Below are 15,752 nucleotides of genomic sequence, written 5' to 3' on the forward strand. Positions count from 1 at the left end.
AAGCTCTTAATCACTGCACAGTAAACAGCAGAAAGGAAGAAAAGAAAAATAGGGTTAAAACTCACACCTATGGAATGGTTGTGAACCTGGATCTAGGCATGAGAAAAAGAATTCTGGAAACAGCCTCATTGCAAAAGTAACGGTAAGGCTCTGTACAGTATGTCTCTTCCCAGACCTTGCCATGGCGGAAGCCTCATGCACTGGGAAGAACCTTTTTATAGACCTGAAAAGGAATTGATGAAAAGGCGGGGAAAGAAAAAAGAAATAACCACTTCTGGAATCGATCCTATCAATGTAATAGGAAAGGAACCATAACTATGCTTTGCAAAATGTTGGTACTAAATGAAAATGAGGATAGGCATGTGGACACCATGTCCAGCCACGCGTCCCCTACCCTCTCCATTGGGCACAGCCACTAGATCCAGGAAAAAGCTAGCAGCATGCCCAGCCCTCTCCCATGAAAAATGCATCATGTGCATTGTAGCAAATAAAGAAGAATCTCTAGAACACAATCCACCTTGAGAGTGATATATACCCAAAACAATTGTTGTGGACTAAACAAAAGGTTACCTTTCTTCTGAAGTACTTTAGACAAGGTGAAATAGAAAGTATAATGGAAGAGTAAGTGCACCAAGGAAACTCCCCCTCCCATCCCCACCCAAAAAAAAAGGAGGCAAAAAGAAACCAAAGCCTTAAAAACAGTTGTACCAAGGAAAATGCAAGAGATTAGACTTGAGAATGGAGATAATAAGCATACATTTGAACCTTGCCAGACCCTGCAAAAACAGGAGCTGGCCCTTTTTCTTTCCCTTAATTAGAGAACAAGAGAGACGTTTATAGCTTCCACTTTCCTATGCAATTTACTGGTTTAAGTACTGTATTCAGAAATTTTATTTTCTGCTTAATTGTCCTCAGTGGAGTCCTGCTTAAGGATTGACCATAGAAGATGTTAAGTACATCGTGCATGCTGCTGCTGCTGCATACAGCACTATAGTTAATAGTAGACAATAGAAACAGCTATATTCTATAGGAAGTCATTTTAAATATTTTTTAGATCAACTGCAGAACTTTATTTCCCCCTTCTGTCTATTTTATGGAAAACTCTAAATGGAGCTTGATACAAGAGCAGCCCCCCCCCCCCCCCCCCAAAAAAAAATCTCCAGATTAATAATCATTTAGCATAGTTATCCTTAAAAGACCACTAGATATAAAGATGATGGTTGTATCAGGGAAACCAAATTAAACCTTTAGTTATTGAGTGACTGAGGGCATCAATAGAAACCTTTCTTGGAGGGTGGGAGGGTTGAAGCGAGCTCCATGGTAATATACAGAACTTAAAGAATATGACAGTAAAAATAAGGCAACCAACTAGCAGTTATATTTTGCCCCCTAAATCCAGAAATTATATATTTTAATTGCAGAAAATAAAGTAACGTCATAAGCTCATCAGTTGCTATATCATTTCCGCTTTCCGAATCAAATTATATGAGTTACCGGTTGTTTTCCAGACATGCAAATTGAAAAATATGAAAATTCTCACTATTCAACAAACTTGTTAGATAGTATGAATGTTCTAATTCTGGTGGAGGAATAAGACGTGAATATGAATTCAACAGAATGAAATACGATGACTCAAGTTAAATATGGTAGATTTTCATGTTACCTAGTATCCACGGGAACACCACCAATTGGAACTACAATACGGTGGGGGGCCACTCAAGCATGTCTGTGACAATTGATTGGACAGTATGCTAACAAATAGCATAAAAGAATTAGAAAAATAAGCTGACAAATGAACATAAAGAAGTGTTGCCAAGACTATTGAAGATCATAATAAAAGTCTCGACTTACCTCAATCATGTCTGATAACCCTGGAAGTGCAGTTAAGCTTCCTCCAACAGCCTTCAGTGTGTAATATATTTTATGCTTTGGCTGATTTACCATATAAAACCATCACTTATCTTAATATACAGACTCTATAAGGTAATGGTCAAAGAAAATCTAGTAGCTGTTGATCATAAGAGAAAATAATTACGATCTACCATCTTCATATTAAGCACCCTTAAAAAGGGGGAAGGGAAAAAAATTGAAGCCTCCAAATGTCTTCATACGAGAATACATATGTTTTTTAATATACATAACCACAAAAACTATGCAATAAAGAAGTAAATTACTACAAATTCTATCATCCACATGTACTTGAAGACTTTCATAGGAAACATGATTTATGACCAGAGGGTTAAGGTGGCTTTAAAGCAAAAGGTTGCTCCATCTCCAACCCCGCAATGCTTCTGTGTATAATATGCATTGTATCTTCTAGAAAGAATTGGCACCAAGCGGCCAGGGGCCATCGACCGCTTGGATGCATAACAAAGTGAAGCACTAAAATCAATGCATCACTCAACGTGTAGAATTATTGAACTTGACTTAAATGGGCAAACTATGGGAGTAAAAGATGTTACAACTTACAAATAAAATCATGATGTTTTCGTCTTTGTTTCCACAACCGAGAACAGTTTCGGAAGTTTTCATGGTCCTTGTTGCCAGAGCATTAAAAGTGGTCATCAGTTTTCTGAACCAGCCTGGCAAAACTTTCTGACCCCATCAACCAGTTTTAAAATGGTTTCATTAACTGTAACAACCAATCTTTCACAAAAGCTCATTGTTGAAGTTACTTAACACTCTGAACCAAATAACTATAACATTTAACAGGTGTGACACCATAACAAGCAATGGGTGGTGCTTCCTTGTGTTTTAGATAAAAGCTAAAAAATACAGCAATATGCAATTGGTGCAACTCAATCACCATAATTTCCAAAATTCTCACCTAATCAGGCAGTGCAGAATCGATCCCAACCTAGTCAAACCAGTGAGAGATCAATCTCTAAAGGACCCCATACAGGAACAAATTAGTATTAAGAACAGGAATCTCTAAGGGCCTGTTTGGTTACGTGAATCCAGAGATTTCAAAGCTCTAGATTCACAAATGGGAGATTTTTACCTGTTTGGTTGTGTGAATCCCTAGATTCATGAAATCTAAAGATTCACCTTTTTACACTAAAAACGTGAATTTGTAGATTTATGGGTATGAGGTGAAATCAAGAGATTTCATTCCTACTATCTAAGCGTTAAACATTTGAACCATAATTCAATAAATATTTTTTAGGATAAATCTACAAATTTCATTCCAAAAAATTCAAGCTAACCAAACAGTTAATTTTATGAACCATGACTTTAGAGATTTGAAGTTTATAGATTTGAAATCTCTAGATTTTTGAAATCTACAGACTCAAGTAACCAAACAGGCCCTAACACACTTTTATGCTTCTCTTTTTGTGGATTTTATTCCTTTTTACAAAAGGAAAGAAAAGGAATATGACCCTGCATTCACTACCAAAGGAATGAAAAAATCTGTGAAGACTGAACCCGGAGGAAGCTGCATGAGGCCGGCAAAGTTGAGTTTACAGCAAATACTCAGAAGATCAGATTTAACTTCCTTCTTGTATCAGTTGTATTATGGTTAAGGGAAAATTTATTGTCTTACATAACATAAGTATCTTCTGTTACAGTCACAATAAAGAGAAGGCTTATGAGTCCATTCCCACGTTCCATCTGAACAGTCAAGCTGTAAGAATTCAAAACAAATTCTAGATGATTGTAGGTGGAACTAATCTTTTTTTGGTGCAAGACAAAGAAATTTGTTCTAAACAGACATACCTCAGCAAGGAGAGCAACTACTACAGCAGAAATGCAAGGGATGTCTTCAGAGAGTTGGAAGATAACATGAACAATAGTGAAAACTTGAAGATCCTTCAACTGCGGCGAAACATATTAGTCCAGTAAGCAGGACAGCAACAAATGAAGCACAAAATATGGGAAATTGATTTGACCCAGATACGCACATTCTAGAAGCCACTTGCTAGTATTCAACAAAGAATGCATTAATGGGAGACATAAACACTGTAATGGATACCTGGCGAGCAATACACTAAACTAAATTATCACATCACAACTCTATTGAAGGGAACCATATAAAATAACTAAAATAGAGTTCAGGTTTGGTCTTTGATGGCAAACACATGTCAGCAATACATTACTGTAAACAATAAAATCCATTATCACATCTAAAAGTGTTTAGGTAGATCCTGTCCTCCCTCTATTATATTCAATTTTGTTATTCAGTTTGACAGCACAAATCCATACTGAATGCTACCTATCTGCAGATCGCCCCAATCCCATCCCCCCCCCCCCCCAAGGCCCCCCGAAAAAGAAAAAGAGAAAGAAAAGCACGTGATTCGTTTCTTCCAAAAACTTAAGCCCTGAATCGCTTCACTAACCTGAACACCTTAAGCCCTGAATCGCTTCTCATAAAAGTACTCAATTCCGCCAAAACCTAGTAGACATTTATAAGACTTAGCCAGCCGAACACCACAAAAAATGCAAACATAATTCCAAGCTGGTGGGTTTACCTATATCCAAGAGCGTCAAATCCCTTATAAATGACTCAAACAGAGTTTTCAAGTTTTCAGGACTGGGCACAGTTACAAAAATATTTGAATACCTAAAAGAAAATGAAACAACATTGTTAACCAAGGAAACACAAAATAGGAATTGCACCAAACATTGTTAAGTCAAGCATACCACCCAGCAGCAACAGCTCCTGCGACTGCCAAACCGAGTGCGGCTGATTTTCCACGTCCAGCAAGTAGAGCAACTGTACAACGAAGTGTGTTGTCTAGAATTGTATCAAGGATGTAATTACAGCTTTCCCCTTCAACACAAAATAATAATCAGTCGAAAAAAATGAAAAGCCTCCAAATTTCAGTAACATGATTAAGAATGTAAGAGCTCAATGCATTTCAAATGATGGCAACCTACACCTGATCTAATGTACAACACTTCTTAATAAGAGGACCAACAAGAGGATCGTTATTTAGTTGTTCCTTCAAGTTCTTCAAGTCTCTCTCTGCTTCTGAGTCCTTGAAATCATAAAAAGAGAGCCACATAGATATTCTCATTACCATTGTCGTATCAAACTAGTAAAATGGAAAGCGTGTGCTCCTAACCAGTTAACTAAGGCTAAAAGAAAGAGCAATTTCCAAGATGGCACTAAACAAATCACTTCAGCTGCTTAAAGTGGAAGAATACATCCATAACAGGTACAGGTGTAATTGACCTTATATGAGATGATATTGGTAAGATATTTAGCTCATCATCAATTACAACACATGTTTTGCATCATTCATTAAAGCGTCCAGCAGCCTCAGGATGAGATTCAGTCCGAAACCTTCCATGAACATCCTGAAGTCAGAAAAAAGTTTGTAAGGAAGCTACAAATAAATCACATTAATAAAATCGTGGGCACGTCTGATAAACATAATGATCAGAATAACAACCAAGAAGCTTTTGCAGTAAAACAGGGATGTTAGACGTACCGTAACCATGTTGTAGAGACTGGTCAGTTGCTTTCAAGCTAATGGAGTGACATAAAAATGATTGATCTGATTTTTACTCCTATGAATGATTTCATAATGGGCCATCTAATAATGAAGAAAGACTGCTACTAAACAAGGAGGAGAGGCGTCTAAAATATAACCTATCTCTGACAACACCCTATAGAGTCTGCCTTGTACTGCCACTTGATTCCTACCAATCTGTGGACATGATGGAGCCTCTTACGAAGTGAAAAGAATTATTTGGTTTCCATAGGCTGCAATGTAGAAGCAGCAGAATTGGACCAATACTAGAATTTGAGTTAGTCTAAGCGGCTCATGCATAATTGTGGGTCACTTCTCCTAGAACAAATCAAGTTGAAAATATTTCCATACCAGATTGATTACCATCAATGCTCTTGGTATTCATCAGGCTCTGCGCTTCCAATTGTTGTACAAGCTTCAATGATAAGGAGCGACCAGTACCTTTATAGCTTTCAACGTACAACACATTCACCAATTCCAAAAACAAAGATCAAGATAGAAAATCAGGACAGCCATAATAGAAGGAAAAGTGAAAACATATTTATATGTGACAAGTAAAATGTAAGTTATCCATGAGAAAATTACGGTTTTCTAGTTATCAAATACACTAGATGAAAGCAATCAGTGCGGTACCCATTCACGGTGGTTGAGAGGAAGACCAAATCAGTGCGGTACCCATTCACAAATACCTCAAAGTTTGAAATCGAGAAGCCAGTACAGGAACTGCATGAAGCTTGGTGCCATTTTGACAATATATAAACATGGCATTGTAGAGCTTGAGTTCTCATCAATTTCTGGAGTTCCTTGATAGGACAGACCTGTAGAAGCACAAGAAAGAATAAACAAGAAAAAAGGGAAAATGACTTAAATATTCAATATGGTTGCAAATTTGCAATGACCAAACTGCACACTTTTCAGAAATATTGAACACAAATGCTGATCGATATAAAACCAGGAAAAAGCAGAATACAGAAAACAACACCGCTCATGTTAGAAATTAACTTCCAAGTTCCAGCCATACATATTTCATCTTTAACTGTAGTATCCCACACTGCATATTTCTGTCTGAATTTTTAGATGTTTGCATTTCAATCATTTGAAATTATCAATGCTAGTCTCGTCTGCTTGTTTTCTTCTGCATTATACACATGATATTAAATCACAGGTGCAAACAACTCCACACTCATGCATTTAAAAATAAAGCACAAGTTTCTAAAATTTTAAGACAGAATTTGCCCTCGAAACCTCCACATGTTTAAATGCTAATAACTCATATTAACTACTTCATTTGAAGAGAAATAAATAACTAAATAAGATAATAGATTTACCAATGCTGGGTTTTCCACTTTAAATTCATAGCAATAAATTTGCTCTTCACTTCCTCCTTTCTTATCCACAACTGAAGCTCCCCAACTGACCAATGTCTTATGCAACCCTTCCCCACCCCAACCTTGTTCAATATGTGAATGCTAGTCTGAGTACTACAAAAGGAAACTCAGAAAGACCACCTTCAGCACTTGAAGATGGACAGTAAATATCACTACCACTTTTGCAGATGAAAACATCAAAACCAGTTGCACTCAGTCCTCCTGAGAGCAGAAAAGATTGCATCTCAAATATGATCAGTGCTGTTGACAATTTGAACTCCACAATTCCAGAAGTCTTAACAGGCCATGCAGCATCAAAGACCACCCGAATGTTTTCAAGCAGATCTGTACTAGTATCGAGTCCACAGCAATAACAAAAATGTGTTTCATCATTCTGAATGATGAGATCTTACTGACGGTGTTAGGATATGCTTTCCCAATGTTCCCATCATTGTGCGTGTCGTTAAAAACACCCTTTGACCAAGCCAAGACAGCATTCTCTAACTCTTCCGGTCGATATTATTTTCTTCAGAATCTAAAGCATCAAACATGGAACCAGATTCATCTTTTTCACCATCTGATGAAAGCTTTAGATTCAAAGGAAACATATTAAACTATGAACAACGGAAGAGCAAAAACCTGCTTGTTTTGGCGAGCCAAATTCCAAATCCTCCAACACAAATTCTGCAATCTTGTATTCCTCTGCTGCTGCCCTAGTCGGAGATGCCTGCATGCAAGAGTAAAGGTGAAAGAAGAAAACCAAGAGAAAAAGTTGATGGATAGCAGCAGACCAACCAATCTGTCCTCCCAGAAGCTTGGATATCTGTATTATGTGATTCAGGGCACCATCGACAAAGTCAGGAATTAGGGCCACAAGAGTTCCTTCTGAGTATATTTATCTTTTGGCCCAAATGGTACACAGATAATGTAAGCACCATCGCTTTCTCCCATCTCATCTGAAAAATTATCAGAGTTTCTAGGAGCCAGCATCTCCAGTGGTTCAACACAACCCCAATCAACATGAGGTGCTGAAACTACTGTAGTCAACAAGTCAACCCAATATACTCCAGGCATGGTTCCAAAAGTCCTTGCAAGTTCTAAAACATATTTAACCATAAAAAATGAAGACATACTTGAATCAGGATGAAAACATTAACAAATTACTGCACAGATGTACATCAATAAGCATCTCAACAAAGATTTTCACGATCAAGTTCCACCACACCAGATTTGGAATCATGACCAAGCTCCATATTCACCCCATATAAGGCCATGTAGACTACGGCATGGAGACAGATGGTTAAAAAATCGTCACTCATGCTAAATAGATTAAAAGGGAAGCAACCCAATATCAGAACAGAAAGACAAGTCAAAAAGCAAATAGAAGCACCAAAACTCTGAAACATTTACAGCCCATCTCCAAAAGCTTCTTAATGATATAGATAAGCATAGTTTTAAGTTTTGATACCTGCATCAATTTAATCTCCATAGAAATTAAACAAAATACATCTGGAGTGTCGAACTCTGGAAAGTACTCTAAATGGAGATGAAATCTTAAAATTCTGAACTAAGATCAATAAGAAATGCCGAATTCACAACTGATACTAGAAGAACCAAACCATGGATATACATTTGCTGGAAATATCACTTGCCGAATTGGAATGCAATTCTTTGAGAAGTGAACCCAAAAGAAAATTAAGTAGATGCTAACTAACCACAACAGGAAGGTTAACAGTATAAAATGGTAGTCCATACCTAACCAAAACAGCAAACATTTTCTTTTCCTTTTGTTGATTAGCCCAGATCTCCATAGCATCTGTTGAACTAATTCTAGGCATTCTTCCTATGTTGCTTTCACGATGAGTTGACAATTTGCTGATGACATCTCTTTTCTTTCCTTCTGATAAATCTTCCGACTTATCACCAGTTGTTTCCCTGTAACCTTTTTGAGACGGTGTTTAGTCATACGTTGTGCATCTTCTCCTTCAAGCTGCACAAATGACACAAGGTAGCTATTTTCAGAAAATAATCACAAAAATGGTACTGAATTCCAAGAATCGATTGAAACGATGGATGATTGACATCAAGACAAAAGACTACAGTAGTAAATAAGGATTTATAGTCGATCTTGGGGCCTGCAAATGGAATATCAATCTGTATTCTTGCAGTGATATTCCGATTGCTTAAAAAGAGAAAGAGCCAGATTCCCCACTATCAAACATATGGGATGTAAGAAAATATGCAAAAACAATATGAACCAAAAGGCAACAAGGCCATGCAATGTTACTTACTGCCAATATGATGTCAGAATACCTATAATGGTGAAATCCCATTTCAAGTAACAAACCATAGTCGCGTCACTGTAGAACTGGAGCTATTATGTTTTCCTCCTTGAGTCCATGAAATTATCTCTGTACACATTTAAAGCTTGGCCCAAAAATATACACATATCAAGATGAACAGGCTTCATCCCTCCATACCTCAAAAATGTCTGAACAAGGCCATAGACAACAGTTTCACAAGAAAAAAAGCAGCAGCAGCACAGTATGAATGCAGACTAAGGAATGCAGCAAAACACACAATCCACTCACAAACACACCGAGAGAGACTTAATACATACATGCAACATATGCACACATGCACAAATATATGTTTGTCAACACATTAAAAAACTTTGACCAAGAATTCACACCCTTCCCACAGCTACACATACATACAGACACCCAGGCATGCATATACACATTTTTGTTACCATTAAACCACAATTTCTATTTAGTGGATGCCCCTAACAGCTGTAGGTAAGCTTACCATATGGGTTGAGGAAACAGAAAGCTGATTGTACATGCCACAAACCCATCAAAATTACAAAATTATTGCTCAACCTTTAAATGCTGAAATCATTGTAAATGTCATCACCGCAGTCCTACATTTGTTTCTCTTAACACAAACAGCATCACAACATCTTCATTAAGGTTTTAAACTAGGATTGCAATCAACCAACAGGAATCGGACTCAACCTAATCAAGTCCGATTCTGAAACACTATTTCCTCCACTATAATTTACTATGGAGAAATCTATACTAGGCCCCTAAGATTAAAAATGACTTCTAGTTAAAGATCCACTCAAACTAAGGGATCCCTACACAACAAGAAATCACACCTAAATAAGGACTCGACAATAACTCACAACACACTAATCAAACAAGAAAATAAAAATAGATAGAGTCTCATCAACGAACAAAAATCTATGGGACCCAGACCAAGGACACCACCAATAATGCAAAATTAAATTAAAATATATATAAAATTAAAAAAAAACCTAAGTCAGACATCCTAGCATTCGAAGAAGTAACCATAAGCCTTGTGGAGCCATAGCAAATTGTTTACATTTATTTCCTCCTTGAAGTGTTCATCTCCTGAAGATTGTAGCTATCATTTGACATTAATGAATCCTAACGAGATATTCGGTGTGAACTTGTCCTCGAATATCAATGTTATGCGGGGAGAGAAACACAAGTGTTGCGTCCGGCACGATCCCAGAAATCAAACTCCCGCAGCATAAGAATATAAGAAATGAAGCCTTGAAGCTTTCTCTTCAAAGAACCCTAAGGTATGTTGAATTTAATATGCTCGTGCTCAAAGTTTGTAGAAAAGATTAAACCTCAAATTTTTTTAGTCCAATGGAGGAAACATCTATTGTGCAACAGCGAGAAAAGTTAGCTACTAGATTTCTAGCAAAGTGAGAAAGAGCAGAATGTAGTCTTTAAATATGCAGGCAGGATAAGGAAAACGTGTTCGAAATCTATCATTATACTATCATGGGCATCTCCGGTGCCGTCTCCTGCCGTGTGCTTCTTCCTACCGATGGTTGGTGGTACATACTCTAGGGCGTAGAGAGCTTGCAGCCCAATGCTTTCAAAGTCTAACTTACCTTGCAGAGTTGCAGCTAATCAGGGACCGCGTTGGGGATATTCTTCGCTTGCTTTGAGATGGTCGAGGGCAGCTGCTCTTGCAAAAGACTGTTGAAATTTTGCAGTCATTTGGGGGAGGGAAACACAAGTGTTGTGACCAGCACAGTCCTAGAAAAAAAAACACCCATAGTATAAGAATGCTAGAAATGAAGCCTTTAAGATTTCCCTTTAAAGAACCCTCAGGTATGTTAAATTTGATGGGAACGTCCTCAAAGATTGTGGAAAAGATCTAACCACAAATTTTCTAGTGCAATGGAGGAAACATCTCTGAACAACGTTTAAAGTTCCCGGGTAGATTTCTGGCAAAGTTGGAATGCAAAGAACGTAGTCTTTCAATCAAGCACCATGCTATCTTCTGTCATCCGCAGTGTGATTCTTCTTGTGCAAGAGCATGAAAAGTTAGTAGGCAGATTTCTAACAAAGTGAGAAAGAGAAGAATGTTGTCTTTGAATACGTAGACGAGACAAGGACAACGTGCTCTAAATCTGTCATCATACTATCAAGGGCATCTCCGGTGTTGTCTCCTGCTGTGTGCTTCTTCCTGCCGATGGTTGTTGGTACATATACTAGGGCGTAGAGAGCTTGCAGCCCAATGCTTTCAAAGTCTAACTTATCTTGAAGCTAATCAGGGACCACATTTGGGATGATCTTCGCTTTCTTTGAGATCGTCGAGGGCAGCTGCTCTTGCAAAAGACTGTAGAAATTTTGCAGTCATGTGGGGGAGGGAAACACAAGTGTTGCGACCAGTACCTTCCTTGAAAAAAAAACTCCCGTAGTATAAGAATACTAGAAATGAAGCCTTTAAGATTTCCCTTTAAAGAACCCTCAGGTACGTTGAATTTGATGAGCACGTGCTCAAAGATTGTGGAAAAGATCCAACCTCGAATTTTCTAGTGTAATGGAGGAAACATCTCTTGTGCAACAGCGCGAAAAGTTCTTGCGCATATTTTTGGAAAAGTTAGAATGCGAGAACGTAGTCTTTAAATCTGCCACCACGCTATCTTGGGCATCTCCGGTGCTGTCTCCCGCAGTGTGATTCTTCTTGCTGACAGTTGCAGGTACGTACTCTTCCGTTTAGAGAGCTTGCAGGGCAATGCTTTCATAGTGCTACTTACCATGCAGCTAATGTGGCAAAAGGTTTGGGAAGGTCTCCCCTTATTTTGAGATGGTTAAGGGCAGCCGCTCTTGTAAAGGACAGCTAAAATTGAAGAAGGTCAACTCTTAAATAATCTATTCGCCTGCAAAGGAACCCATGACTTTGGTTCCTTCAGACTTCTAATGTTTTTTTCAACTTCAAATTAACAATCTAATAAAAATTAGGACTCTAACTTGACAAACAACCACTCACAAAAAAAGAAGAACTCCACCAAAATTTACTCTGGAAAAATATATACTAGGCCCCTAAGATTAAAAATTACTTTTAGTTAAATATCCACTCAAACTAGGGGGTCCCTACACAACAAGAAATCACACCTAAACAAGGACTCGACAATAACTCGCAACACTATAATCAAACAAGAAAATAAAAATAGATAGAGTCTCATCAACGATCAAAAATCTATGGGACCCAGACAAAGGACACCACCAATAATGAAAAATTATATTAAAAGAAAAAAAGAAAACCTAAGTCAGGGATCCTAGCGTTCGGTGAAGTAACCATAAGCCTTGTGGAGCCATAGCAAACTATTTACATTTATTTCCTCCTTCTTGAAGCGTTCATCTCCTGAAGACTGTAGCTATCATTTGATATTAATGAATCCTCCCAAGATCTTCGGTGTGAACTCGTCCTCGAATATTGATGTCATGTGGGGAGAGAAACACAAGTGTTGCGTCAAGCACTATCCCAGAAAACATACTCCTGTAGCATAAGAATGCTAGAAATGAAGCCTTGAATCTTTCTCTTTAAAGAACCTTGAGGTATGTTGAATTTGATATGCTCATGCTTAAAGTTTGTAGAAAAGATTAAATCTCAAATTTTTTAGTGCAGTGGAGGAAACATCTATTGTGCAACAATGTGAAAAGTTAGGAGGCAGATTTCTTGCAAAGTGAGAAAGAGAAGAATGTAGTCTTTGAATACGCAAGCAACAACGTGCTCAAAATCTGTTATCATACTTTCATTGGATTCTCCGGTGCCGTCTCCTGCCCTGTGCTTCTTCCTGCCGTTGGTTGGTGGTACATACTCTAGATCGTAGAGAGCTTGCAGCCCAATGCTTTCAAAGTCTAACTTACCTAACAGCTAATCAGGGACCGCGTTTGGGATGATCTTCACTTGCTTTGAGATGGTCAAGTACAGCTGCTCTCGCAAAAGACTGTTGAAATTTTGCAGTCATGTGGGGAACGGAAACAAAAGTGTTGCGACCAGCGCTGTCCCAGAAAAGAAAAAAAAACTCCCGTAGTATAAGAATGCTAGAAATGAAGCCTTTAAGATCTCCCTTTTAAAGAACCCTCATGTACGTTGAATTTGATGTGCACGTGCTCAAAGATTGTGGAAAAGATCCAACATAGAATTTTTCTAGTGCAATGGAGGAAACATCTGTTGTGCAAAAGCTTGAAAAGTTCCTGGGCAGATTTCTTGCAAAATTAGAATGCGAAGAACGTAGTCTTTCAATCTACCACCTTGCTATCTTGGTCGTCTCCGGTGCTGACTCCCGCGGTGTGATTCTTCTTGCCGACGCTTGCTGGTACCTACTCTAGCGTTTAGAGAGCCTGCAGGGCAATGCTCTCATAGTGCTACATACCTTGCAGCTAATGTGGGACAAGGTTTGGGATGGTCTCCGCTTACTTTGAGATGGTCAAGGGCAGCCGCTCTTGTAAAGGACTGCTAAAATTGAAGAAGGTCAACTCTTAAATCATTTATTAGCCTCGAAAGGAAGCCATGACTTTGGTTCCTCTAGACTTCGAAAAAAAATTTCAACTCAACTTGCAATTTGTAGCCTTAAACTGAGAAACAAATAGGACTAAGACTAGGAAACCTAATTAACTTCAAATTAACATTCTGTTAAAAATTAGGACTCTAACTTGACAAACAACCACTCACATAAAAAAAGAACTCCACCATAATTTACTGTGGAGAAATCTATACTAAGCCGCTAAGATTAAAAATGACTTCTAGCTAAAGATCCACTCAAACTAGGGAATCCTAACACAGCAAGAAATCACACCTAAATAAGGACTCGATAATAACTCGCAACACACTAATCAAACAAGAAAATAAAAATAGATAGTCTCATCACCGAACAAAAATCTATGGGACCCAGACCAAAGACACCACCGTTAATGCAAAATTATATTAGAATAAAAAAGAAAACCTCAGTCAGGGATCCTAACATTCGGAGAAGTAACCATAAGCCTTGTGGAGCCATAGCAAACTGTTTACATTTATTTCCTCCTTCTTGAAGCGTTCATCTCCTGAAGTCTGTAGCTATCATTTGATTTTAACGAATCCAAACGAGATCCTCGGTGTGAACTCGTCCTCCAATATCGATGTCATGCGAGGAGAGAACCACAAGTGTTGCGTCTGGAACAATCCAAGAAATCAAACTCCCGCAGCATAAGAATGTAAGAAATGAAGCCTTAAAGCTTTCTCTTCAAAGAACCCTAAGGTATGTTGAATTTAATATGCTCGTGCTCAAAGTTTGTAGAGAAGATTAAACCTCGAATTTTTTAGCGCAGTGGAGGAAACATCTATTGTGTAACAGCGTGAAAAGATAGCAGGCAGATTTCTAACAATGTGAGAAAAGAAGAATGTAGTCTTTGAATACGCAGACAATACAAGGACAACGTGCTCGAAATCTGTCATCATACTATCATGGGCATCTCTAGTGCAGTCTCCTGCCGTGTGGCTCTCCCTGCCGCTGGTTGGTGGTACATACTCTAGGGCGTAGAGAGCTTGCAGCCCAATGCTTCAAAAGTCTAACTTACCTTGCAGCTAATCAGGGACCGCGTTTGGGATGATCTTCGCTTGCTTTGAGATGGTCGAGGGAAGCTGCTCGTGCAAAAGACTGTTGAAATTTTGCAGTCATGTGAGGGAGGGAAACACAAGGGTTGCAACCAGCACTATCCTAGAAAAAAAAAACTCTCGTAGTATAAGAATGCTAGAAATGAAGCCTTTAAAATCTCCCTTTAAAGAACACTCAGGTGCGTTGAGTTTGATGTGCACGTGCTCAAAGATTGTGGAAAAGATCCAACCTTGAATTTTCTAGTGCAATGGAGGAAACATCTCTTGTGCAAGAGCGTGAAAAGTTCCTGGGCAGATTTCTTGCAAAATTAGAATGTGAAGAACGTAGTCTTTCAATCTGGCACCAAGCTATCTTGCGCATCTCCGGTGTTGTCTCCCGCAGTGTGATTCTTCTTGCCGACGGTTGCAGGTACCCACTCTAGCGTTTAGAGAGCTTGTAGGGCAATGCTTTCGTAGTGCTACTTAACTTGCAGCTAATGTGGGACAAGGTTTGGGATGGTCTCCGCTTACTTTGAGATGGTTAAGGGCAGCCACTCCTGTAAAGGACTGCAAAAATTGAAAAAGGTCAACTCTTAAATCCTCTATTCGCCTCCAAAGGAAGCCATGACTTTGGTTCCTCCAGACTTCAAATTTTTTTCAACTCAACTTGCAATTTGTAGCCTTAAACTGAGAAACAAAAAGGACTAAGACTAGGGAACCTAATTAACTTCAAATTAAAATTCTAATAAAAATTAAGACTCTAACTTTACAAACAACCACTCTCAAAAAAAGGAACTCCACCGTTACTCGGAGAAATCTATACTAGGCCCCTAAGATTAAAAAGACTTCTAGTTAAAGATCCACTCAAACTAGGGGTATAAACACAACAAAAATCGCACCTAAATAAGGACTCGACAATAAATCGCAACACACTAATTAAACAATAAAATAAAAATAGATAGTCTCATCAACGAACAAAAATCTATGGGACCCAGACCAA

At 38.4% G+C, this 15,752-nt stretch overlaps 1 pseudogene across 1 annotated transcript; it reads right to left on the reverse strand.

The window, feature by feature from the left end:
• Positions 1-229: 229 nt before the first annotated feature.
• Positions 230-15,545, reverse strand: LOC149013730 (putative sucrose-phosphate synthase 1; annotated as a pseudogene). Its single transcript, XR_016174054.1, has 10 exons — positions 9,136-15,545; positions 7,484-8,834; positions 6,806-7,379; positions 5,177-6,295; positions 4,881-4,979; positions 4,642-4,771; positions 4,470-4,561; positions 4,338-4,393; positions 1,852-3,816; positions 230-1,751 (listed from the first exon to the last, which is right to left on the reverse strand). The product of XR_016174054.1 is annotated as a putative sucrose-phosphate synthase 1 (transcript).
• Positions 15,546-15,752: the final 207 nt, after the last annotated feature.

This window comes from Hakea prostrata, chromosome 6 (genome assembly GCF_041222555.1).
Source record: "Hakea prostrata isolate BN-2017 chromosome 6, UWA_Hpros_2, whole genome shotgun sequence".
In the NCBI taxonomy this organism is placed as follows: domain Eukaryota; kingdom Viridiplantae; phylum Streptophyta; class Magnoliopsida; order Proteales; family Proteaceae; genus Hakea; species Hakea prostrata.